The 27,410-nt window shown below is 43.3% G+C and overlaps 1 protein-coding gene and 1 pseudogene across 7 annotated transcripts in view; both read left to right on the forward strand.

Annotated features, from left to right (window-relative positions):
• LOC126267586 (titin homolog) overlaps nt 1-27,410 on the forward strand; it is a 383,918-nt gene that overhangs the window by 290,648 nt on the left and 65,860 nt on the right. The window lies entirely within an intron of this gene.
• LOC126268430 (5S ribosomal RNA) lies at nt 22,190-22,306 on the forward strand (annotated as a pseudogene).

Below are 27,410 nucleotides of genomic sequence, written 5' to 3' on the forward strand. Positions count from 1 at the left end.
AAATTTGTCCAGAACATCTCTTATGACTTTTACTTTGATTATCAATAAAGTCTACTACCATTAACAGTTTCTTAATGCTGATACCATATTCCGTCTTTTCGCCACAGAGGAAATATTTCATTAACTTTTATTTTCATCTCTGAGTGTTGAGCGACATGTGGGATCGACGCTCCATGTTGTGCAGGTAGACCATCACGCGTTGTTCTGTCAAACGACGATCCATTAACGCCACTGTGTACCGGCCTTTACTCGGTAGCAATTCGTATATCAAAGACTCGCTTTCCATCGCTAAGCCGCTCAGAACGTTGTCGCCCCATATAACGCATTCGCATACGAAAATAGGTGCTTATAACTAATGCGAACAAATCATCATTTCATGCGTAATTTTTACATTAACTGGAAATTTAAATTGTCAATTTAATTTGGCTCCCAACAACTTGAATGTTCAGTCGTTTACAAAAGTTTACTCTCATAAAATACACTATGAAATCAAAGAAGCGTGGAAGTTTTTTTACACGGCCAGTACATCTGTGTCTGCCCGGTGAGAAAACAAGTATTTGGGGATGGCAACAATGTCTTGACTACTCTCGAGTGGAAGGCCTTCATTTCACGTCGCCTGTCTCAGTCTTGCATACATGTATTGTGGTAACCGCAGTCCCAAACTTAATGGCTAAAGCACTCGGTGTACACACGAGAGAGACGGGGACAGCACCATGGTACACTTAAGTACGTAGCTGCTATACATTAATATAACACTGAGAGCCGAATTCATGACACAGAACTAAAGTTTGAGAAGGAGCGAAGGATGTAACAGGCTGTACCACATCCACAATGAAGACGATTTCAGCAGTAGAAAAAAATCGAAAAACAAACGAGAAACAGTCACAATCTTGTGGAATTAACAACTCACTTATTACTTAAGTTAGTTACACCCCATTCAAAAGCAGCAGCACACATCTCTTGTAACGTTTTATATGTCCTACTGCAATACGACAGATTAGAAATGCTTACGTCTACATAAATGTATCGTACAAGTATTTACCTCAGATTCATGGTACATATAAAGTATCTTTAGTAGATTATTAACCATTTATATTCATTCTTATTACAGAAGAAACATATAAAACTTCTCTAGAAAAGTATCCTACTGTCTGAAGATGAGAGAGGACCGAAACTAGTTACGAAAAAATGACTACTTAAACGATGAAGTTGTGGCTGCACTGTTTTTTCCTCACGGATACATTCTTTCTTTAATCTCAATGGATCCTGTAAAACAGTTATTTACATCCATATCACCGCGTCGTCAAACCACTACGTATTCCACTATGGACTCTGGCCAGCTGGACTCTCGCCTTCTATTGGAGACGCAACACAGCTTTGCGGACAGCGCCGAGTCTGCGCGCATGCGCGTTGGCGCCGACCGCTAGCCCGGCCCGAGGCCATTCCGACAGCGCAGAGGTCGCGCAGAGGGGAGCGGGCTCGTAAAGACGGCGCCGTTTTGCTCCTCTCTGGAGTCTGCGGACTGCCCTCACCTTGAGTTATAGCGGCGCACGACAAAGGGAGCAAATTCAAAATGTGGCGTCCTTCTCTCATGGAACAAAAGGAAAGGAACTATTGATGTCAGCTCCATTGGGACTTTGCGTGGATTCAGTGGCGACGAGCGAAAATGTGTGCCGGACCGGGATTCGAACCCGGGAGCTCCTGCTTAGTTGGCAGTTCCGTTAACCATTGCGTCACCCGGACACAGTGTTTATCAGACTGTCTCGACATGCCTCGGGGTCGACCCAAATTCCCACCTAGCGCCACCTGTATGTTTCCCTGACCACGTCATCTGTACTCGCCACTTTGAGATTCCCGCAAGAGTTCGAATATATTGTGCATCCGGACTGAAGGTGGTGGATTCGTTGCCCATCGAGACGAATTAATTACATATAAATGCGAGGTGTTTGTTCTTTCGGACACGCCCGAAAGAACAGACACTAGCATTCATACATAATTCCTTCGCCTCGATGGGCAATGAATCCATCATCTTCCGATCGACCTCCTGTGGGAATATATGTGTACAAGTTAACTTGATTCACGGAATAGTTTCGTTTTTACATGTTTCCCCGTTGGTTTTGTTCAAACAGATAAACTAAAATACAGTGTCGTTATAATTTTTTTTTTAAGTGTAGCTCCGCCAACAGGGCTGGTTTAAGGCCCAAGCTTCATAAGCGACCACTTGGGCGTCAAAATTTGTTTATAGGGTGAATCATAATCAACTGACACGACAAAACTATATGACAATAGAAGAGAAGACTTTCCAATCAACACCGGTCCGCAAACGGAGATAATTACGAGTGTCTACATCTACATCCACATCCGTCTGTAAGCCACTGTGAAGTTCATGGCAAAGGGCACGTTCCCTTCTAACAATTATTACGGTTTCACATCTAGACTGCGGGAAGAATAACTGTTTAAATAGCTCTATGCCGCCGTGCTGTAATTAGTTTAATCTTGTCTTCACGATTCCTGTGTGAACGATAAGTAGGTGGTTATAATATATTTAGATTCATCCCATAAAGTTGGTTCTAGAAAGTAGCTTTTCGCGGGATATTTTATGTCTATCTTTAATTGTCTGCCGGTTCAATTATTCAGCATCTCTGTGACACTGTCCCATGAGTCGAAAAAACCTGCAAGCATTCGTGTTGCCCTCCTTTGTATCCGTTCAATATCCCCTGTCAGTCCTGTTTGGTACGGGTCCCACACACTTGAGCAATATTCTGTCCTAGGCTGCACGAGTGGTTTGTAAGCAGTCTGCATCGTAGACTTACTGCATTTCCCTACTATTCTATCAGTAATTTGCAATCTGCCACCTGCTTTACCTGCGGTCGAGACTGTGTTATATTTACCAAAAATGTATTTGACATGTAGACTTTCCGATTAAGTCGCCATCTAATTGAGATCAAATTTCACCCAAGACCTAGCTTAACAGAAAATGCAATGCTAGTTCAGCATGTTACCTGTTACACGTTACTGTACACTCAAACAGTTCCACGTGTCGCCCTCACATTTGGAGGGACTACTGCTCAAGGCTCTTCAGTTAGTTGCAAATTCTTTCAGAAAGTCCAACACTATCCTGTATATGTTGACAAGATTGTTCAGTTTACTGCTCCAACTCTTCAATCGTCTCAATCCGATTGCTGTGTATTTCACTTTTGAGATGACCCCCAGACAGGTACAGGCTGTGGTCGACCATTTTATCTTGGACCACATTGGTGCGTCAGATGTAATACATCATCAGCAAAATATGGTTGCGGCATATCATGCATGCACCATATTCCCCAACACTGCGCAAGGTGAAGTGGTCCATGGGTGAAATTTGAGACCAATTAGACAAGGACTTAATCGAAAAGTTTATACTCCAAATACATTTGTATGAGATCAGTGGAAGGTCGTAACCAATCATGAGCAGTTATTTCGCGAACGAGTCGTTTGCGGCCTGTGTTTACCGGAATATTTTTCCTTCTGTCATCGTATAGTTTCACAGGTACCATTTATCAATTGTGATCTATCCCACATACAGGGCGTCTCATGGTCTTTGCACCAAACGTCTAGAGATGATAGATTTCGTTATGAAGAACAACCAGTGTTAGATGATGATGTTTGGTTTGTGCGACGTTCAACTAAGCGGTTATCGGTGCTCGTACAAATTCCCAATCTGTACACAGTCCAAACTAGCCACTTTCATGAATTATGATGGAATGATGAGGACAACACAAACACCCAGTCCCCGGGCAGAGAAAATCCCCAACCCGACCGGGAATCGAACCCGGGACCACCTGATCCACAGGTAGCAATGTTAGCCACTAGACCACGAGCTGCGGACCCCAGTGTTAAAGACAAACTATTCACTGACACTTCCAGATCGCTCTAGTCGCCTTTTTATTGTATTCACCAGTACTGGTACCACGAGATTTCACCAGACTAGCAGGGTCCACTAACCAGATGTTCTCCATCTGCACGCTACATACCCAGTAAATTGCTACCGTGATTTTCAACAAGAAAAGCTTAAGAATGATTCTCTCTACGCAGAGAAAAATGTTTTAGAAGGGGATCAGGAACTTCTATTTTACGTGGGCTAGCCCCTTTCACGCGGAGCAGATGACAGGACTATAGGCAACACATGTTGCACACGCCCACGTCCTGCCTACTCTCAGGGCGTAGCCAATAATAAAATACGCGTAGTGTGTCTAGGAACCGTCAGCGAACATTTAGTCTCTAACAAAAGTTGTTCCCCATGACGTGATCTATCACCCCTAGATGTCGGACGCAACGACTTTGAGACACCCTGTAAATAATAAAAAAATATTTATTATAATGTTTATATATACATGAATAAATAATAAATCTAATGTGGCTCACAGTTTGGTGCAAATAGTTTCATTTGATGGCAGTGACGGGCGGGTTAGTTGGCGCTGTCACCAGTAACCGAATCCAGGTTCACAGCGTGAAAAGTATGAATGCTGCTATTCAACTACAGAGAAGGACTCTTTTATTTATCAACAGCCCAAGAAAAGGGAGACGGGGAAAAGGGGGACGGGGAGAAGGGGGGAGTCGGGTGCTGAGGTTCCAAATTACACGTTCCTTGTGTGCGGGAATGTTCTCGAACTCGCCCGGCTAACAGCACCCGCACATGCACCCCTGTGGAAAGATTACACAGGTTTGACAGGATGTGAGTCTGAAATATTGTTCCCATCTAGGAAATCATAGACAGAAAAGTCCCGAAGAGTAGTTTGGAGCAGAGTGGGAACAGTGCCGCGCTCAGATGTCCGGAAATAAACCTCTATGACAGCCTGCACGGGTGGTAGGCGTGCCGATGGATTATGGAACCAGCGACGACAGTTTGTGCGAGGGCGCAAGGATGTCTTGCTGTTGGGGAACCTACGATTGTTTCTGAGCACTGACGACGTCTCCTGGCCTAGCCGCGGCGTTCTTGTTCTTGTAACGCGCTTAAGTCTTCATCTGAGAGGTCAATTTGATTATAAAACTCAGCCACTTAAGGTACTTTATCTTGTTGATTTAGTCTGTAATGTAGGCCCTAGGTGTTATTACCTTGTCTGCCAGCGCTGAAAGCTAGGCTATATAAGAGTAGCTAGCAGAGTCAGTAGTCACATTTCCTCCACGACATCATGTTGCCAGTGTTATTAGGTTGAGCTTGCCATAGATGGTAAGGTTCCCGTACAAAATAAGTGTTTCTGGTCGTTTCTGTTTGCACCTATCAAAGTGTAGGCTTATTAAAAGTTTGTGAAATTTTACACGGAACTTGTTCCATCATTATTAATAGTTAAGAAATGGGCGACTGAGATGATCCATGTGATCTATGTGTATCATGATATGAGCAACAGCCCAAGAAAATGAGGTTCCAAATTATATGTTGTTTGTGTGTGAAAATGTTCTCGAACCCGCCCGGCTAACAGCAACCGTACTTGTGCCTCTGTGGAAAGAACATTAAAAAACACATTAAAAAAACTGCGACATTCGAAAAGTGTGATCTGCGTGACCATTTATGCTTTAAAGACAGTTTGTAGTCTTTAATAATAAAACCGCTATATTTGTTAGAGCTGAATTTCCAGCATAGGACGCATACGATCTTAAGTAGTGTTCAAATACAAAAGTGTTGTGCGGCAGAGAAAAGTTCCTTGTGCTGAATTACTCTACGTCTCCTGTCACTGTGCTGCTATCCCGTAGCCCTGACCCTGCTAGTCCGTTTCTTAAGTAAATTCCGTACTTTCTCGGTTCCTGTACCATTATTAGACTATCAAAATTATTCTTTGTCAATAATTCAACAAGGGGCTAGTAAGGAAAGAAAGTATTGAACATTCTTCCCCAGAGTTTCCCATTTTTCATGTTCTTCGTCAGTTGCCTCATTATCGTTTTGCTACTCAATATCTATCTGCAACTACGACTCTTGGTGGAGCCCTTTTGGTGTTTTCACGCAGCGTAAAAACAGTAGAAGGGACAGATATGTCACAATACACTGGCTGAAAAGCACCGGGGACAGGTGGCTGTTTCGCTCAACTCCCATCGTCCAACAACTCGACTCGCAACGGACACGTGTCCTTGGCGACTTCCGTCGTCTCGCACGCCCATTATTAACGTGGCAAAGAAAAGACGCCACGCAGCGCAGAATATCGTCCTTGCGTTCTGCTTTGCGAAACACTTCGGTTTCACGTGGGCGCTTGCAGCCACTTGGCTGCCTAACATCCGTATTGCTATAGAAGGAAACTAATTTTTTCCTCTGGTTCACAACTTTCTATTTTCGATGACAAAGATTTCATTTACAATCCCATTCTTTTAATGCTACTGTTTCAAAAATGTTAATCATATATTATAGTTTACTGTGGAACAACCAAAGAAATTGAGTGGTAATTCGAAAGACACCAACATTACACAATGTTGACAACGGCTTAAGGGGAGACTTTTGATGTGTTTGCTCTTTGACGCCCAAAATGATTTGGCTGCATTCTAACTGCAAGTGTTAGGTGAAGTATCAGAACCCCACAGAGATAAAATTCAAACTCCTCTTAGCACGGATGTTAGGTCAAGGTAGTACCTGGGTACAGAGAATTGAATTCTGATGCACTACTGGCAAGATACACTGGTAACAAGAAATAGAATGCAAACGAAAAGTCTGGAGTCGTTTGGTCCAAGTGTTCCAAAGCATTCTGTTTTTATCCAAACAGAAGATACGCTGATGCCTTGTAGAAGCTGCTTCTCAGTTCAGTATAGAAAGTCTGAAGATTGAAGAGAGCAGGAGACCCAGCACTCCTCTTTATTTCCTCCCAGAAGAAGATCTGCTTACCTAGACATCAAAGAAGCCATCCACCAGATGCTGCCTGGGGAAGGAAAAATTCAAGAAGAAAACTATACTTATCTATAAATTACAAGAAAAAGAAATCTTACAGGAGAGGGGAAAAGTATGGTACTGGTGAATTTTAATGAGCATGCGTCTTGTACTAGCATTTTTTTTAAATCAATTTTCCCATAAGCGTGTTTCCCTAAGTTCCATGCCAACTTTTTTATGCTAAATATTAACCGATCTCAAACAAATTTTTGCAGGAAGTAGCCTTGGAGTATTTACATTCTTCTATACGCACTAATATTGTCGCAAAGGCAGTCTGCTCAATTTATCAGGTTTATGCACCAATAGGTAAAGAAAATTTAAGTTTGAAAATTGAAAAAATACTGGAAGTAAATTAATAATATTTTTCATAAAATAACTCCATTAAACTATTAACTACGTCTTGTAAATCTACCTAAAAATTTGGAATGTGAAAATTAAGATCTGAGTACCAAAGTTGAATTTCAAAAATACATTTAAATAACACATTAAAAAGTCAAAACTCGAAAACCAGTGAAGTAATGGAGTTCAAATCTTGGGTATTGCAACATCTCTATATGACAGGCATGATTTTAAAATTTCGTTGACATCAGCTTGAGAAGAAGAAATATTTTTGAGTGTAATGTTCCTCCCCTAAACAGATTACAGGACAACTCCAAGAGTTTCTCGCCCAGTGCTGTTCAGTTATATAATTTTACCAGAAATCCCCCTTAAGTACTGAGAAAATCGCTGATATATTCTTATATTTCTGTTGTATGAAAAACACATATTTTCAGTATTGTACAGTAAAATATTCTATACTTAACGTGAAATCTACGAGAAGACATAAATAACTTTTTCTGTAACAGAACAGTTGTAACTCGACATGTACGTCGTGTAAAATAAAAAGTCGTGGAACACAGGTCAAACTTTTTTTTGTGTAATAATTACAATATCGCACCAAAATCCCGTAGTGACGTCAGTTAACATGAAAACAACATCCAAAATACTTCTGCCGTTTCAGAAGACGATTGCGCGAGAACTACAATATAGACAGAAAATAGACGCATATCAAGGGTAAGGGCACCTTTGCAAATTCTTAACTTACATTATAGGTGCCTAATACGGGCACCGTTTGTGACGTGGCAAACTTCAGTCTGTGCGTAAAGTCGATGACACGATTTGCTTGGGAAACCTATCCACTGAATTGCCTGTCTACAGGCGCGAACTAATTCCATGCTACAATACGGAGTGGGTGATTCGTTCACGCTTTTTGGGCACCCTCGTACGCTATAGCAACTACGCCACGGCGCTTATTATTAATGAAACTTGGAGAGATGTGCTTCTACTGATATGCATAACTTATTTGTATCTCTTCTACTTTTCATGGTGTCACTCTATGAAACCTCGGAAGTATTTTTGAATAACCCTGCACTCAACGGCGACATAACTCGTTGCCTTCTCCAAGCACATCAAATCAACAGTGTCTCCGATTCACTTAGCAGCATGGGCACCGTTTTAGCAATATTTGCACAAGCTCAAGAGCATTCGACCAACGGATCGTCGTCGAGAATCGTACGCACAATGTGGCAACAAAGTTCACATACTTGCCGGTCACGATATTTTTTCCCCCTATCGGGATCCGAACTGGCTATATGGTAGAACGCCGACGCACAAAAATACTGTGTCGACAGCGGCTACGGAGGCAGTTTCTTTAGATCGAAAAATTACTGACATTAGCCAGCTTAGACCAGGAATTTTACTTACAACTGAAACTGTAATTCCAGAGATATTCCACAAAAGACGTACTGAGACTGAATATCATCTTGATACCTGTTCCGCAGTTAATGATGTACGTATCGAACCGTACTGAAATTGATATTAAAGTTTGACCTTTCTGAATATTGTAGTAAAAATGTAAACAGTCCTGTGCAGTATCCAGGAGACGAAAAACATTATGCGTCATGGGTGTCCATACGCAATCTTACCACCCTACCCCAGTAGATGCTTTTTAAATATCTGTGATCCAAAGGGTACCCCATAGATCACATCACGCCGGCTAGTGTGCCATCAGATAGGCTAGGAATGCCTTCTGGCGAATTCCTTTGTCTCCTACCAGCAAATGATAATTTTAGAATAAAACTTCTTGGAAGATTAAAATTGTCTTGCACCGGGACTCAAACCCGTAACATCGCTTGTCGTCGGAAAAGTTCTTAACGCCTGAGGTATCCACACACGAGTATCCACACACGACTCACCGGCCGCCCTCACAGCTTTACCTGCGCTGTACCTCTCTCCTGCTTCTCAAATATCACAGAAGTTCTCCTCCGTCGCTTGCGAGATTGGGTAAACCAGGACGTTCGATGCCACCCGTTAGCTTTGACCAATGACGTCATATCAAGCCCCAAGAAGCTACCCAGATAGTTTTCAAAATGTCGACCAATAACATCACACGTTCTCATGGCGCCAAAATATACACATTAAATACAGAATCGTACAAATTCTTTATAATAAATACTGAAGCTAAAGGGGCAACCGTGGGAATATAGATTGGGGCGGAGACAAACTAAAATCTAAAATAACAATCGCGAAATCACGACAATAGTAAAGTACACAAAACGAAACAACTATAGAAACACGAGACCACATTAAACTCAAAATCCAAAAAAGAAAAAACTGGTGCAAATCATCCGTAACTGGTATCGAAAACAACAGTTGCGCTATAAATCTCAACTTACAATTTATATAACAAAATGTAAATGCGAAAACTGAAAGTATTTCAAAAAGCCAAAAGGCGGTACCAATACACATAGCGTAAAATCGCGAAAGATGATACCAACACACAATTGCTTTCCATTCATAAACGCCGGATTCGCGCATGGCATAACTATAAGAGAGAGATTGAGTCTCAATATCTCAGGCCTCGTAGCGCCTAATTGACCGCCACAAACTGTCACACCCCCTCCACATGTATCCGTCGCATAACTGCTCAGGCGAAACTTCATCAAACTCACATTAACATCACATACATGGCTTCTATAATGTTCTCCAATTGCACCTATATTTTGTCAGAATTTAACAGTCGATTCCTGATCTTCTCTCTCTCGCTACAACGTAAGACATATAAATATCAATAAAGGATCCTTTTTACAAAAATTACAGTCTGAGGTTAGGAACCAAAAAAACAAAATAATGAAAGAAGGCAATAAAACACACAAACTGAGACGGGGAAAAAATTTCAATTTCGAAAGAAAAATTTATTTATACATAGTTCAAAGTTCACGTAAATCGTAATCAATGCATTCGTTCCTTACTAGGACAACCATAGATAACGTTTAATCTCTGAACGATTAGGAGCTTCAACTCGTTAAGGGATGGCTTTACGCATCACGCCATGACTGAAAGCCAACGGGTGGTATCGAAGGATCAAATTGACCCTGCGGGACTAACGCTTCTGGAAGAGAGGATATTGCGGAGAAATAGCTTGTTAGCCACAACCTATGGGAGTATTTACAGAGTGAATGTTTCACTCTACAGCGGAGGGTGCGCTGACAGCAAGAGAGTGGTACTCGAAGAGGTAAAGCTGTGAGGGCGCGTGGCGAATCGTGTTTGGATAGCTCGAACTGTAACAAGGAAAGGCAAGGTTTCGGATTCGAGTCTTCGTCCGGCAAACAGCTTAAATTTGCCAAGAATTTTCAAATAGTAATTCGTTAACAGGGGTACTTAAGATATGATGGTGCGTGTGTCACGTGTTAGAATGCTGTTACTATTGCCGAAGGAGCACATCGCAGAAGAATTATGAGGAGAACGGGGCTCATACACACGTCTTGCAGCAGATTAACATTGCTTGCATTTCACATTGAGTTCGGTGGCTATTCGGTGAGCGGATCTGATTGCTACCCGCAGCTCACGCATTCGAATTTCATTGCCGCCCAGAATTTTACCTCGCAAGGAAGGTTGGAACTGCGACCACTGAGCCTCATAACGACTGTTCAGGAGCTGTTTTAGTGAAACGTAGCTGTTATGGTTCTGAAAGTAGACATTAACGGCCGGAGGAGTGGTGAGCCAACCTCTTGCTCGTTAACATTGGTGTGGAATAACGCCTAGGGCATGAAAGGAGTGCAGTCGGTTAGCAAGCAATGTCGTACAAGAAAGGTAGCGGTATGAAATTTAGTTTACGTTTTAATTTTTTCTATTCGATCCCGTTACTTCCTGAAATTTTTCTAAGTAGTCAGCATTATCGAGTACGAGCTTTCTTTCTCTCAGCCTTACCTACACATCTCTGGGACACTGTTTAAGAAGACAACTTACTTTGCAGAAAAAACAACAAAATTGGGTGTATATACATTGCAACACCTTCGTAATAACAATAATATCCTCAATAAGTAAGTGACTTCACAGCGCATTTTTGGATGTCGTTTTAACTACCTCAACCTTTGTCGCTGTTTTACATAATTTTTCAGGTATGTATGTCATTTTAACACGTAAATAAATACAGAAAATGTCTCTATATTACCAAGTTGATCCAAGGAAATGCTATTTCTTTCTCCCTTCATATGTCATAAATAGGAGATGCATCTTTCAATATAAGAACACGATATTTCTTTGTGCGTCTGATGATACAAAGAACACGCTATTTATTATTATCAACTGTGTAGCTAACATTTTATGACTCCACAGATATTAGATAGAGAATTTTGTCACATGAGCCTAAAATGGAAAGAAGTGTTTCTTACAATAATCGTGCCCATTAAATGTTTGTCCTTTTCACAGCCAAGAAAAATCGTACAGACGACTGTACCATATTATCAAATGGCTACACGAACAGCAGAAAGGCTACAATTTCCGGACAATTTATGCAGTGTTGGGAGATAAGCATCTACCCCCTTCCCCTTCGCTCCTCCCACGGGGGTCGGAATCTGGACAGTAGGGTATTAATCGCAGCTATTCCTGGACAGACTGCGAGGTCAGTCGCACTAGACGCTTCGTCACGCGAACCCCATTTCTAGGATACGGTTGCGACGGTAAAGCAGGAAGCTTCCTGGACAGACACTGCTACTATCTATTCGCTACGTTCCAGATATCTGCCCTCCATTGTATGCTTAAGAATTATTCTAAGATTTGCAGGCCACCTCATTTGTCATTTATTAGACAGCAATTAAATTCCAAGCCCGCCTGTTCTATATATCCGGAAAGTCGATACCTGTCTAATGCGCTTTGTCTGTTAGTTTTCATGTTGTTACCGAGAACTTCCGGCTTCCGCACGGAAAAACTGATCCGTCCAACACGTAGCTCGGAGCCCAAAACTAGCCACATTTTCCTCTTCCACATTTATGAAGACAGTCCCTGGCGTTGAAAAAAATCTCCGTTGTAAAGAGAAGGCTGTGTTCGTTAGGTAAATAACCAGTATCTTTAAACGACAGTGACGTGTTTTGTTGCTGATGACGAGCGATGAGGAATGAGGTGAGACTTGGTACAGCTACTTATTCCATTTTCCTCGAGAAGGATAATGGTCCAAAATAGCCATCTTAAAAAAGTGTCCCAATTAGAGAATCTTTAAATGGCCCAAACAGACGTAAGTCCGAGGGCACCAGGTCTGTACTATACGCTCGTGGAGGCAATGATATCTAACCCAGTTTGACGATGAGTTCTCAGATTCTCAGACTTGCGTGTGGGCCTGCATTGTCGTCCTGCAACACTTCCTTTGGATTTTTGTCACACAGAATATACCGGAAACGATTCTTCACTTTGTTCACGGTCATCACATAAGCATCTGAGTTAGTTGTTGACTCTTTTGGCAACACATCCACGAGAGTGACACCGTCATTATTCCATAATGCTGTCATCGTGACTTTGTCAGAAGGAGGCAACCTTGAATTTTTTTTTTGTTTCTTTTTGGTAGATGCGGGCTATGTCACTCTAGTGATGGCCTATTTGTTTCCGGATCAAAGCGATGCACCCGAGTTTCTTCACCTGTAACGAGCCATGACAGAAAGGCCTCTCCATTGGGCTCAAACTGCTCCACCATTACAGATGAAATAGCTCTCATCTCTTGTGGTCCGTTGTGAGCCTTCATGAGATCTACCTTAAGCATGCCTTTGAATATCCGAGAGTCTCAATCATTGCAGACGCACTTCTTATGGTCGCCGACTGCTGTAGAGCCCATCCAAAGTCGAATTGTGATGGGCCAGTCTGCAAGAATAATGTCGTCCGCGCGATTCACCATGCCGGGTGGGGTGGCTGTGATAGGGCATCCCGAGCGTGGCCAGTCATGAAGCTCCTTTTCTGCACTTCCTGGCGCTTCAGCTCTCTGCATCGAAATCACACATTGTGTAAAAAAGTTTATGAATGTTCACCAAGGTTCCTTTTACACAATCAAGAACTCACCACAGTGCCGGCCGCGGTGGTCTCGCGGTTCTAGGCGCGCAGTCCGGAGCCGCGCGACTGCTACGGTCGCAGGTTCGAAACCTGCCTCGGGCATGGATGTGTGTGATGTCCTTAGTTTAGTTAGGTTTAAGTAGTTCTAAGTTCTAGGGGACTGATGACCACAGATGTTAAGTCCCATAGTGCTCAGAGCCATTTGAACCTCACCACAGAACGTTGCTTGTAAAGAGTGTCTTGCGTAGACGCCATTTTAGTGGTTCATAACGGCTCTGCCATCTGTCGGAATTGTTCGAAACTTCGCACACGCGCAGAAAAAACAGCAAATTTGAAGCGTCAAAAACGACGTTCACCTATATACCAGGCGTGAGAAAAGTAATGAGACTGACAACACGATCTGACAACGCTGTGTTTCTCTAATTGTGTGAACTTGTGTGTTCGTCCTTTCCAGATGCACAGTCCGAGTTTCAGCTCCGTACAGCTATCAAGAGATTTTTGAGAGCGCCATCAGTGAAGTTACGTTTTTGTTGTGCGTTAAGAAAACGGAACCAACGGAATTTACGTTATGCTATCAAGTCTGCTGTTAAGTTTGGAGAATCCGCGAATATGACTTTACGCGGTGGCAGAGCGGTTCTAGGCGCGTCAGTCCGGAATCGCGCAACTGCTACGGTCCCAAGTTCGAATCCTGCCTCGGGCATGGATATGTATGATGTCCTTAGGTTAGTTAGGTATAAGTAGTTCTAAGTTCTAGGGTACTGATGACCTCAGATGTTAAGTCCCATAGTGCTCAGAGCCATTTGAGCCATTTGAATATGACCTTAGGAAAGTTGAAACAGGTAATACTTCTTATCAAAACTACAAGTTTCTCGTTAGCACAAATTATTTTTGGAAGGCCGAGAACATGTCAAAGATGAACCTCACTCAGGGAGACTTTCAACTTCAAAATCCGACGGAAACGTCGAATATGTGCATGCTTCCGTGAGATCAGACCGATTTTTAACAATAAGAATCATACGTGATCTGTTATACACTTTCATCATACATCACATTTTGACGAAAGATTTGAACATGCGAAAGGTTTGTGCCAATATGATGCCGAGAAACCTCACAAATAAGCAGAAGGACAATAGAAGAAACATGCGTGTTGATATTGAGAGAACCGCCAGTGACCACGGATGGTTCAGTCGTGTGATTACAGGTGACGAATGCTGGATTTTTTAGTACGATGATGAGACAAAGCGGCAAAGTGAGGAGGAGCAAACCATAGAGCAAAACAATGCTGATTTGCTATTTTGACAGTAGGAGCATCGTGCATAAAGAATTTGTCCGTCCAGGACAAATTGCCAACCAATTGTTTTAGAAAGATGTCACTGAAAGGCTCAGGAAAAAGGTGAATCGAGTGAGACTGGAGATTGCAGACAAGTGTATGATGCATCATGATAACGCTCCATGTTACACGGCCACTTCCGTCACGGAGTTTTCGACCTCCAAAGGCATTCCTGTTGTTCCACAGTCCCCCTGTTCACCTGATTTGAGTCCTTGCGATTTTTTTGTTTTAGCGAAATTGAAAAATGTCGTAAAAGGACTCTGAGGACATTCAAAAGAATGTGACCGATTTAGTAAAGGCCGTCCGCAGTTCGTGGTCGTGCGGTAGCGTTCTCACTTTCCTTGCCCGGGTTCCCGGGTTCGATTCCCGGCGGGATCAGGGATTTTCTCTGCCTCGTGATAACGGTGTTGTGTGATGTCCTTAGGTTAGTTAGGTTTAAGTAGTTCTACGTTCTAGGGGGCTGATGACCATAGATGTTAAGTCCCATAGTGATCAGAGCCATTTGAACCAGTTGAAGCCTTTCTGCGCTGCTACGAAGTAGGGAACAACGATTCCACTGGTGTATAGTTGCCAAAGAGAACTACTTTGAAGGGGACAATATGGTTGTTTGAAAAAAATAAAAACTTTCGTAGATAAAAAATAAGTGTCATTACTTTTCTCATACAACTCTTGTATTAACTGCTTTAAAAAGATGTTGGGACATTATGTATGGGGCAGTTCTCGCACTTCCGATAGACCGGCCATGAGCTGTTGGCAGTTTCGGCAAATCACTTGTGAACCGTCTTGTATGTCCATTCTGTTTCCTTAGTGACAGGACATTCATTAGTTGGCAGTAACTGTGGACAGGTTTCTGCATACATTGCCGGACGGACGTTAACAAATTTTTGTGCAGTACTTTCGAGAACAAGTGTAGCATTAATCATTTCAGCTTTGTGCACTCTAATATTCGTCTGCTTTACTACCGAAATCCTTTGATAATATTCGTAATCTGTTTTTATTGCCGAAGCTTCGAGATAAAATGGCGAAGGGACATAAACCGGAGAGAACCCCGCGCGCAGTAACCGCCTTACACCTATGCAACACGCTACTCATAGCCGGCAGATGAGTTACATAACATTCTGATTTTAAGTAAACAGAATTTCTTGAAAGCGGACTTCCCTCGAACTTGCAGAAGAATATTTTGTTCCCACAGTATCATTTATTTGTCATCACACCTCTCAAATATTCTTATTTAAATGAAGTGCTACTTCTTTCTTTGTTACCAGTTATTTCATATTAGCAGTGTTGCGATGTACATTCTCCTGCTCCCTTCATTATCTCAGCCTCTCGCACAATTTTTTATTCATTTAATTCAATTTTCGCCCACTCATGTTTCTTTCTCCACATTTATCGCCTTTTCTTCCTTTAGTTCTTTCTCTTTCTGCGTAGATGTACTAAATTAATAATCTAGCAAGACAAAGCATCTCTTCAGATATTTTGCTGCATACGGAAGCGTAGAGAGAGTCAAGCGACCACCACCACCACCGTCGATAAAACTAATTTTAACAAGTTCATTGAGATGGCTATTTTTCGCGTCATCTGCGTATAAAGTGCAGTATTTTGTAGGAGAACACCTTTCCCATGCTGCATATTGTTTCTTATTTCATTAGTCCACCCTCACGTGTTTCACCTTTTTAAGAAGGCATCCCCAGTGCCTAGGTTGAAATATTACATGGTTTTTTTTCATTGTCACATATTGGTTATAGATTTAAAAACTGTTCATGGAAGTTTCTTGTAAGAGAATGGAAAGGTACTTACAGGAAGCATCTAATTCATTACTTGAAAATCACGCAGCTTTTCCTCATATGGAAATCTGGTTGAAAGCTTCCACCTTTTCGGGAAGTCTGTATGGTTTCGTAACATAACATTTCAGGTACCATTTTCACTGTCTAGAATGCCATTTGTTTCTGTAAGTGTCGCCAGTTTAATAGGTTGTTGTTTTCACTTGTTTTTTAACGAAAAGTATGAGATGTAATTTTGTGCTTATGCGAGTGACATTCAATAAGTAATCCAACACATTTCATCTGAAAGCAGGTTGGTTTTATTCAGGATTACAATACACCATGCTATTCCCCACTCTTACGCTGAAAAACTCTATTTTTTCTATATAATCTCCGTTCAATGCAACGGCCTTACGCCACCTTATTTTGAGGGCCTATATTCGCGCATGGTACCACTCTACAGATCGACGTCGGAGCCAACGTCTTACTGCATCAATAACATTGTTTCTTATTTTATTTGTCCACCCATACGTGTTTCACCTTTTTAGCAAGGCATCTTCAATGCTTCGCGCGGAGTACATCTTTCATTGGGCCAAATGGAAGTCGGAAGGTGCGAGTTCCAGGCTGTAGGGTGAATGAGGAAGAACAGGCCATTTAAGTTTTATGAGCCCCTGTCGGCTGCACAAACGTGTGCGAGATCTTGCGTTTGCATTTCTGTGGCGACGAACACACTGAAGACATTTTTCAGTTTCCTGGCGGTAGCATAATACAAGTCAGAGTTTATCGTTGCACCATGAGGAAGGATATCAAACATAATAATCCATTCAGAGTTCCAGGAAATCCTCGCCTTGATTTCGTCGGCTCAGGATGTGGCTTTGAACGTTTTTTTCCGGAGGAGAGGTGGTGAGGTGCCACTCCATGGATTGCCGCTTCGTTTCCGGTTAGAAGTGATGAACCCATGTTTCATCGCATGTGACGATATTCGAAAAAAGAATTGTCACGTTCAGCCTCATAATGCGCAAGCAATTCCGCACATATGATCCTTCGTTGCGCTTTATGGCCTTCCGTTAGGCGGCGAGGAATTCACCGGTCACACACTCTCAGTAACCCAGCTGGCGGACGAAGGTGTCAGCACTCAACAAGACTTCAGTTGTGCAGCGAGATGCTTGCTTGTGATCCGTCGATCACTTCGGATGAGTGTGTCCACACGGTCCAAAATTGTAGTAGTCACAGCTGTGTGCAGCTGGCCGGCACGCGGGATGTCGGACAGGCTTGCGCGACCTTGTTGATATGATGACAGACGGCACGCCCAACGACTAACCGTGCTTTTGTTCACTGTCAGGTCTCAGTAGATATTCTGCAAGCGCCTATGAATATCTGCCATGTTCTGGTTTTTCCGACAAAAGAAGCTCAATGACAGCCTTGTTTAGAAAGCACCAAAGCACCTCCGTTACAGACGCCATGTTTGAAGCCACGTACAGCGTCGGCACCTATTGCAACTTCATGAAACCGTAGGGACTGAAGCGGGGATATTATAAGATGTCCCACAACAAATTCTGCATTTTTTCAACGGAACCTGGCCGAGAAAAAAAGTTTGTTGCATTACTTACTGAGCTACTCCTCGTATAATCAAATAGTGTAAACAGTGACTGCTTAGTCATAGTTACTTGGTCATTTAATAGCAGTTCCTTTTCTGCCTTTATTTTGTATATGGGATAATGATCTTGTAATGTCAGCAGGAGTCTTATTATTTTCATTCTATTTTCACGTCTTTCTCTCTTGTGGTTGACTTGTGATTCACTTCTCTTTGCAAAAGCGCTTGTAACCTACTGCTCTTTGAGACTAATTTTCTTAAATTGATAAGTATATCGCCAATTTTATGTAGCGATGCTATTATTCACGAATAACAATTACGTAGATACTACCTCCGAGTCCAATTTAGGTCCCGGTGAAATCTCCTCCATTACATCTCTAATTAAACCCCACTCGTTCCCAATGCGACCCATTACCTTAAGGGGAACGTTCATGAAATTGACGCAAAACGTCACTTTTCAATTTTTTTATTCTTTCGTAGAACTCATGGACAATAATTTCCCAAACTTTCATTGATGAAATAGCATCCGAAGTGCCTGAAAAATAATTAAATGTGTAATACGATCTTCATGCCATGTCCACTTTTTGAAGCAACGCTTCAACACTAGCTCCGTGAACAACTGTTCCGTGGATTACTTCCAAGCAAACTTGCACAGTATACATCTAGAATGCTGTGATACATACTCTATGGTTTTATACTTATAGATCATCTGTGACTCTGTTACGTTTCTTAGAATAAAAAACTCGATGCTTTTTTTATGAAGAAGCGATTCTTGTTTCGGTACATTTTCATTTGCTATAGTTGTCAGAATTGCAATTTATGATACATTATTCTACTTAATGATAGGAAAGTAGGGAGGATGAAGGTATTAGACAGGGCGAGCTCTAAGATAGGAAATTTTGCTCAAGACATTTTGAGAAAAATAGACTTACAGCGCCTCTCTGCAGGTCAAAAGTCAAGCCTGGTAAAGAAAGGGGAAGAGGATACTGAGTACAAATCTGGGCCTTCTGAAGGGATGACATAAGAAAAAACGTGAGGTTCAACTTTAAATTGCATTTCCTGAAAATTATGTTTTTTGTAGTTTATGTACCATTTTCTCAAAATCTATGAAGACTAGAATTATGAAATTTTGTACACTTATTGTTACAAAACCAATAAATGTTGTCTCAAGAGTAAATTTTGTAATTCTGAGAGGAAGCTAATATATGGGGCAAAGTGCTTGGAATTTTGTACGAATATTATACTTACAGAACTATAATTTAAAAAATATTAAAATCCTCCTATTCGTTATATTGAAGCTTACTGTATGCAAAGAGATTGAACAGAGAAAACTTTGTAGGAATCTTTTAAATAGTTTCTGAGAAAAAGGTACATATATTATTGTGTTAAATAGTATTTTTAAATTTTATAAAAGCTAACAATATATAATTCATGAAAGTTAAATGCATATAATCCAAGAAACTTAATAGTAAATGTGTTAATTTCATGTAAAGTATAGTACAAAATTTCATTGTGGATCTGGTGCATCTTTTTTTACTGTGACATCTCGCTCGGTCAGACAAGCGGCCGTTGGAAATACGAGTCGCTCGGAAATTCTTATCGCAGATAAGGGGCGGATGTTGACAGATACACTGAAGAGCCAATGAAACTTGTGAACCTGCCTAATATCGTGCAGGGCCCCGCGAGCACGCACAAGTGCCGCAAATCGACGGGGCATGGACTAGACTAATGCCTGAAGTGGTACTGGAGGGAACTGATACCATGAATCCTGTAAGGCTGTCCTAAATCCATAAGAGTACGAGGAAATGGTGATCTCTTCTGAACAGCACGTTGCAAGGCATCCCAGATGTGCTCAATAATGTGCATATGTGGAAAGTTCGGTGGCCAGCGAAAGTGTTCAAACTCAAAAGGGAATTCGTGGACGCACTCTGTAGCAATTCTGGACGTCTGGGTGTCGCATTGTCCTGCTGTAATTGTCCAAGTGCATCGGAATGCAGAATGGACATGAATGGATGCAGGTGATCAGACAGAAGGCTTACATACGTGTCACCTGCCACAGTCCTATCTAGACTTATCAGAGGTTCCATATCACTCCAACTGCACACGCCGCACACCATTACAGAGTCTCCAGTCCCCTGCCGACGTGCAGGATCCATGGATTTATGAGGTTGTCTCCATACAGGTACACGTCGATCCGCTCAATATAATTTGAAACGAGAGTCGTCCGACGAGGCAACATGTTTCCAGTCATCAACAGTCCGATGTCCTCCGAAAGCCCATATTGATGACGTTTCGTTGAATGGTTCACATGCTGACACTTGTTGATGGCCCAGCACTGAAATACTCAGCAATTTTCGGAAGGATTGCACTTCGGTCACGTTGAACTACTCTCTTCAGTGGTCGTTAGTCCTATCCTTGCAGGATCTTTTTCTGGTCGTTTTACCGGATTCCTGATATTCACGGTACAATGGTCGTACGGGAAAATCCCCACTTCATCGCTGTCTCGGAGATGCTGTGTCCCATCGCTCATGTGCCGACTATAACACCACGTTCAAACTCACTTCAATCTTGATAACCTGCCATTTGAGAGGAGGAGGAGGAGATTAGTGTTTAACGTCCCGTCAACAACGACGTCATTAGAGACGGAGCACAAGCTCGGATTAAGGAAGGATGGGGAAGGAAATTGGCCGTGCCCTTTAAGAGGAACCATCCCGGCATTTGCCTGAAACGATTTAGGGAAATCACGGAAAACCTAAATCAGGATTGCCGGAGACGGGTTTGAACCGTCGTCCTCCCGAATGCGAGTCCAGAGCTGCCATTGGAGCAGCCGTAACCGACCTAACAATTTCGCCAGGCACTTGTTGTCTTACATAGGCTTTGCCGACCGCATCGCCGTATTGTGCCTGCTTATATATGTCTGTATTTGAATACGCATGCCTAAAGCAGTTTCTTTAGCGCTTCAGTGTAAATGGCTCTGAGCACCATGGGACTTAACTGCTGTGGTCATTAGTCCCCTAGAACTTAGAACTACATAAACCTAACTAACCTCAGGACATCAGACACATCCATGTCCGAGGCAGGAATCGAACCTGCGACCGTAGCGGTCGCGCAGTTCCAGACTGTAGCGCCTAGAACCGCTCGGCCACTCCGGCCGGCCAGTGTAAATACCGTGTGTTTTACACGGACGTGCCCCCTTAAATACTGTGACATCTCGCTCGGTCTGGCAAGCGGCCAATGGAAATACAACTCGCTCGGGAATTCTCATCGTGGATAAGGGGCGGATGTTGACAGACAGATGTCAGTTACTCAGACGTGGGAGAAGAGATCGGTCACGTTGTGCCGCCGAGATCAATTGAGGCAGCGTCATCGACGGCGCATTACGGAAGACGGAGGCAGCGCTGCATACGGAAGGAGAGAGGGTCAAGTGTCCACGGGGGCCGCGTGTGATTGCCGGTCAGCGTCGGTATTTTTAGTGCGCCGGCACTCGTTCGTAGTGCGCGCTGCGGCGGCGGTGGCGGCGGGGGCGGCGCAGGCGGGCGGCGATCGATGCGTGCCGGCGGCGTGGCGCGAGCGCCGGCGTGGCCCGGCCAGTGGGCAGGCGACAGGCCGGCATGCGGGCGTCGGGACGGCGCGGCCGCCGGTGAGCTGGGCTGGCGATGCGCGCCGCGCCCTGGCGCGCCTCCGTCGCCGCCGCTTCCTACCTGCTCGCCGTCACTCTCCGGTGTGTACACTGCGCACCCGCCTCCGCCCCGCACGCTACGCACTGCCGGCACCGCTTCCAGCTGCCACCGGTCACCGTCTGCCTCGCCTCCGTGTCTCCTGCCACACCCACATTCCTCAGATCGAGCGCTAGTAGTTGACGTAACCGCCGATAGCGACACGCGTAGACACTAGACTTGACGCAGTCTGGCGCTAGCCCGTCTCCGGGGGCTTTCGGGAGCCGTGCTGTCAGCAACCGTTCGAGGGTATGTGAGGAAGGACCCAACCGAGCGATTTGGTGTAGTGTAAAGTACTGGACTCTGCATCTGCATATGAACGCAGTTCCAAAAAACAGTCTTGGGGTGACAGATGACGCCGTGGGAAAGAATTTTTGTGTTGGAGACAAAATGTTCGCTGACGCTTTCCGGCGCTTGTTCGAGTCATCAGTCTTCTGGCTGGTTTGTCCCGGTCCGCCACGAATTCCTCTCCTGTGCCAACCTTTCCATCTCACGAGTTGCACTTGCCCCATACGTCCTCGATTATTTGTTGGCTATATTCTTCCTCTAGGCAACGGCCTTGCCGCAGTGGATGCACCGGTTCCCGTGAGATCACCGAAGTTAAGCGCTGTCGGGCGTGTTCGGCACTTGGATGGGTGACCCTCCAGCCGCCATGCGCTGTTGCCATTTTTCGGGGTGCACTCAGCCCGTGATGCCAATTGAGGAGCTACTCGACCGAATAGTAGCGGCTCCGGCCAAAGAAAACTATCATAGCGACAGGGAGAGCGGCGTGCTGACCACACGCCCCTCCTATTCGCATCCTCAACTGAGAATGATACGGCGGTAGAATGGTACCGATGGGCCACTTGCGGCCTGAAGACGGAGTGGTACATTCTTCCTCTACAGTTTTTACCCTCTTGCACCATGGAAGTTATTCCTCCATCTTTTAAAAGATTTCCTGCCATCCCATCCCTTCTTTTTCTCTCAGTGTTTTCCATACGTTCCTCTTCTCGCCGATTCTGTCGAGGACCTCGTTTTTCCTTCCCAGATCAGTCCATCTGATTTTCAGCATTCTTCTGTAGTACCGCATCTCAAATGTTTCGATTCTCTTGAGTTCCAGTTTTACCACAGTCCATGTCTCACTACCATACAAAGATGTGCTCCAAACTTGCATTCACAGAAACTTCTTCCTCAAATTAATACCTATGTTTGATACTACCAGACTTCTCCTTGCTTGGAATACTCTCTTTGCCAGTGCTAGACTCCTCCTTGTGCCCTCCTTGCTCCTGGGTAGCAGAATTCCTTAACTTCGTGATCCCCAATTCTGACTCTAAATTTCTCTCTGTTCTCATTTCTCTTACTTCTAATTACTTTCGTCTTTCCTCGATTTACTCTTAATCCACATTCCATACTCATTACAATAACATGCAACAGGTCCTGTAATTCGTCTTCACTTTCACTAAGGACACCAATCTCATCAGTGAATCTCATCACTAACATCCTTTCATCATGAATTTTAATCCCACTCTTTAATCTTTCTTTTGTTTTCTTCACTGCTTCTTCAATTTACTAGAAAAAAATGTCGTGTGACTAGGGCCTCCCGTCGGGTAGACCGTTCGCCGGGTGCATGTCTTTCGATTTGACGCCACTTCGGCGACTTGCGCATCGATGGAGATGAAGTGATGATGATTAGGACAACACAACACCCAGTCCCTGAGCGGAGAAAATCTCCGACCCAGCCGGCAATCGAACCCGGGCCGTTAGAATTGACATTCTGTCGCGCTGACCACTCAGCTACCGGGGGCGGACTTCGATTTACTGATTGAACAGTACGGGCGAAAGACTACATGCCTGTCGTATACCCTTTGTAATCTGAGCACTTCGTTCTTGGTCTTGCAGCCTTATTGTCTCTCTTGGTTCTTGTACATGCCGTATTACCAATTTTTCCCTACAGCTTCTCACAATTTTGAACATCTTGCACCATTTTACAGTACTGAATGCTTTTTCCAGGTCGCCAAATCCAATGAATGTGTCTTGATTTTTCTTCAGTCTTGCTTTCATTATCACCCTCAACGTCAGAACTGCCTCTCCGATGCGCTTACCTTTCCTAAAGCAAAACTTATCATCATCATATCTTCAATTTTCTTTTCCATTATTCTATATATTACTCTTGTCCGCTAAGCGTTCTTTAATCTTCGCCGGATCTCGGACGACGAGATTACACAGAACTAGCAGGTCTACTATCCAGATATGCCTCATAGTATCTACGCCAGTAAGCTGACAGAGAGGTTTTCAACAAGGAAACCTCTAAGCAGGTAAATATATTTTAGAAGGGAGTGAGGAACTTTAATTTTGCTGGACTACCCCCTTTTATACGATGCAAATGACTGGATAATAGGCCCCACACAAGGCATATGCAAGCTGTAGAATTAGTACGCCCTGCCGTCTCTCAGGGACAAAACCAGTACAAAAGGTCGCCTAGTCACCCCAGTAGGTGTCAGAGAACATTTTTCTATAAAAAAAATTGTTTCCGATGATGTGATCATTCCTAGGCGTTTGATGCAAACACTCTGGAACACCCTCTATATCTGTATAGATAAAATCACTGTAGAGTGCATTATACCATTTATTATAGCTTCTGCCTATTCCATTCGCATATGGAGCTTGGGAAGAATAATTGCTCACATACCTATGTGAGCACTGTAACTAGTCTAATCATATCCTCACAGCCCCTACAGATGCTATACACAAGGGACACAGTATATTCCTAGATTCCTCGCATAACCCTGGCCCCTGACTCTTTTAAAGTATTATTTCGTCGAACACTTCCCGTCTTTCTTCAAGCATCTGCCAATTCAGGTTTTTCAGCATCTGCGCTAAACTGTCCCAAGGGTTAAACAACCTGAAACCATACGTGCTGCCCTGTTTTGTATACTCTCAGTATCGCCTTATAGACCTATGCTATTCGGGACCTATGCTCTACACTTCAGCAATATTCTCGAATGGGTTACCGAAGTACTTTATAAGCAATCTCCTTTGTAGAATGAATGCATTTTCCCAGTATTCTACTAATGAATCGAAACCTGCCACCTGCTTCACCTACTATTGAGCCTGTATGACCATTCCATTTCACATCCATACAAACTGTTACACACAGGTATATATGTGAATCGACTGTTTCCAACTGTAGCTGATTGATATTTTAGTCACTGGATACTACATTTTTGGGTTTTATGTAGTGCAGAATTTCACATTTCTGAAAATTTAAAACGGGTTGCCAATCTTTGTACCACAACACAATTGTATCAATAACTGACAATATTTGTATAAGGCTTTTTTCAGGCAGTACTTCATTACAGATAACAGAATCATCTGCAAAAATTATAAGGGTACTGTAAATATTGTCTGCCTGGTCATGTATCTACAACTTGAACAGCAAGGATCGCAAGACATTTTCCTGGGTCATGCCTGAAATTACTTCTACAACTGCTAATGGTTCTCCATACAAGTTAACATGCTGCGTCCCCCCCACCAAGAAATCTTCAGTCTAGTCAGAAATTATGCTCGATACTCCATTTGATCGTAGTTTCATTAATAATCGTTCGTGGGGTACTGAGCCAAATTATTTTTCAGAAGTCAAGAAATTCTGTATCTATCTGACTGCCTTGATTCATGGCTTACAGGATGTCATTCGAGAAAGTGCGAGTTGAACTTAGCAAAAGCGACGTTTTCGGAATCCATACTGGTTGTCACGGAGAAGATCATTCTATTCGAGATATCTCACTATTTTTGATCTCAGAATACAAGATACTGCAATAGATGTATGTCAAAGATGTTACATGGTAGTGTTGTGAATCACTTCTGTTACCCTTCTTGTAGACGGATATGATCTGTACCTTCTTCCAACTGTTGGTTATTGTCTTTTGTTCGAAGGGTCTACGGTGTATTGTGGTTAAAAGAAGAACTAACACAGCCGTGACTTCAGTGTAGAATCTGATAGTGGTTCTTCGAGCCCTGGAGCTTTGCTCAGATGTAAGGTGAATACCAGGATTGTTCATTTGAAAGTGCACAGCCAGTTTTGCCACAATCTTTCCGCAATTCGAATTTGTGCTCTGTCTCTTTTGCTCTCTTCGTTGGTGGAACGTTAAACCCCAATTTACCTTACTTCAGAGGATTCACACAGCGAAATCGATGCTCCGATGTGGTCCCACAGAAATAACTTTAAGTCTTGATCGTGACCTTCCTTCCGTATGGTACCACTTTTGGCAGTGACTCGGGCCGCCTGTTAACTTGCTGTACTACTGTTTGCTCCACAGGGAAGATAAATACTGTACATGGCTGTACGTCGACTCTGGAAATGGAATCATAATGGGTAATACGCGTGAGCACGTGAATCAACACTCTTCCCTAATAACTGTGTTGCCGACGGACCGTTAAACTCTTATCTTCCTTTCTTCGTGGATCAATGTCCCCTAGACAGTAACGCTACTCTCACAGCCATATGTTCTTCTGACAATGATTCCAGAGTGTTTGTTCGTCGACAATTTTCAGCGCTAATGACAATATGAATCTGCCTTGTGTTGTAGAAACAAGAAAAGATCAGAAAACGCAATCCGTTGCCAGTCAGCAATCCAGTCCCAATAATGTCGAGGTAGCTCAAATCGTATCAAATGGTTCAAATGACTCTGAGCACTATGGGACTTAACATCTGTGGTCATCAGTCCCCTAGAACTTAGAACTACTTAAACCTAACTAACCTAAGGACATCACACATCCATGCCCGAGGCAGGATTCGAACCTGCGACCGTAGCGGTCGCTCGGTTCCAGAATGAAGCGCCTAAAACCGCTCGGCCACACCGGCCGGCCAAATCGTATCCCTCAGTGCAACATCTTAAGTGTGGGTGCAGATACCATAATCTGGTTTGGTTGCACAAACAGAGTTTGGTAAACTATTGTGGTAGTCGAAAGTCTATTAACCATTTGTTATAACTAAATCATGAACTATTTCAGTATAAAGTTGTGTTTAAATGATCTGTCTTTGTAGACGTTCATCTCGGACAAAGGCGCATAGATCTCCCAAAGTGAGTTATTCATGACGGAGCCGTTAGTGCTTTCGTGATAAACTTCTACTACAGTGGTTCACAAACAAAGCTCTTCGCTTCAGAAATACTGACTCATTGGGCCGAACGACGATTATCAGCCATATTTGCTACTTGGACAGTTCGCTTCCATCATTCACGCCAACAGTTGGTGACTTATCTGTAGAAAACCTACCAATCCTCGTATTTACGTATTTCGCCATTGCAAATAACATGCCTTATGGCTGCCTTCAGGGTGTAGTAAATAGCACTGCTGGCTACTAACGCAGAGGTTCTGATTCCTGATGATCAGACTTCTAGCACTATGGGGTCGAAGGGCCTGCAACGAGTCTACTCAGCTTAGGCAGGTCACGTTATGCACCATTTAGATAAATAAGCAATGCGATGAAGAGTCGTCATATGGAAAGATTTGCTCTGGGCTGGAAGATCCATATCATTTTTACGTAACTTACGTGTGAGCTGCTCGCTGCAGATGACAGTTCTAGAAGACGCTCATCATAATGTGACTCGTCGGCATACATCGATAGCCTAGACAATCGTTATAATCTAACGAACGTATGTGAAATAGCCGTTCGTTACTCTACAAGTGTTTTATACCTGCGCGTGAAGCGTAATGCAATGACCGCTCCACTTGCATCGGAAACGAGGGCCATACACGGTGCTAATCCCTATGGCGAATTAATGGCCTTTGC

The sequence above is a fragment of the Schistocerca gregaria genome, chromosome 4, assembly GCF_023897955.1.
Source record: "Schistocerca gregaria isolate iqSchGreg1 chromosome 4, iqSchGreg1.2, whole genome shotgun sequence".
Taxonomy (NCBI): Eukaryota; Metazoa; Arthropoda; class Insecta; order Orthoptera; family Acrididae; genus Schistocerca; species Schistocerca gregaria.